This window comes from Myotis brandtii, unplaced genomic scaffold, assembly GCF_000412655.1.
Source record: "Myotis brandtii unplaced genomic scaffold, ASM41265v1 scaffold423, whole genome shotgun sequence".
Taxonomy (NCBI): domain Eukaryota; kingdom Metazoa; phylum Chordata; class Mammalia; order Chiroptera; family Vespertilionidae; genus Myotis; species Myotis brandtii.
This window is the reverse complement of record NW_005366214.1, coordinates 198758-199472: the sequence shown is the minus strand read 5'-3', so window position 1 is coordinate 199472 and position 715 is coordinate 198758.

Below are 715 nucleotides of genomic sequence, written 5' to 3'. Positions count from 1 at the left end.
CCAGCTCCGTGGCCACGGCCGGCTGAAAGCAGGTATCTGGGGTTTATTTACCTTCTATAATTGAAACTTTGTTTCTTTGAGTGGAGCTCAGAGCTGGCCACAGCAGGCGGGAAGCTTGGCTTCCTCCATCATTGGGGCTGCTGGCCGCCATCTTGGTTGGGTTAATTTGTATATAGTCACTCTGATTGGCCGGTGGGCGTGGCTTAAGGTGTAGCGAAGTTACGGTCAATTTGCATGTTTGTCTTTTATTAGTGTAGATAAATCCTACATATTAAAAGTCCATCTTCATTAAATAGATTAAAATTAATCCTGCCCTATTCTCCCACTGCATCTGTGTATGTATTGTATTATTTTATTTTGTTAATATTTATATATGCATATAATTTTACATTTATTTAGAACTAGGGGCCCAGTGCACAAATTCGTGTACCTTGAAAGAAACTGTGGGCTGCAAGGCTGCAGAGGGCACAGGGGCGGGTCTCATTCCATCCTCCGCGTCCCCGCCTGGCCCCTCCCACCTCGGCCCCTGGTTCCCTGACTGCCAGCAGCCCCGCTCCTAACACCACCTGAATCTCCCACGTGCTGATGTTGCTGGCCCCGCTCTTGAGCAATTGGGGCCAGCATCAGCAGTGGGTGCAAGTGGTGGCTGCCAGCCCTGATTGCCCCTCAGGAGCAGGGTGAGGTGGAGAAGCCCTTAGAGGCGATTAGGGCTGGC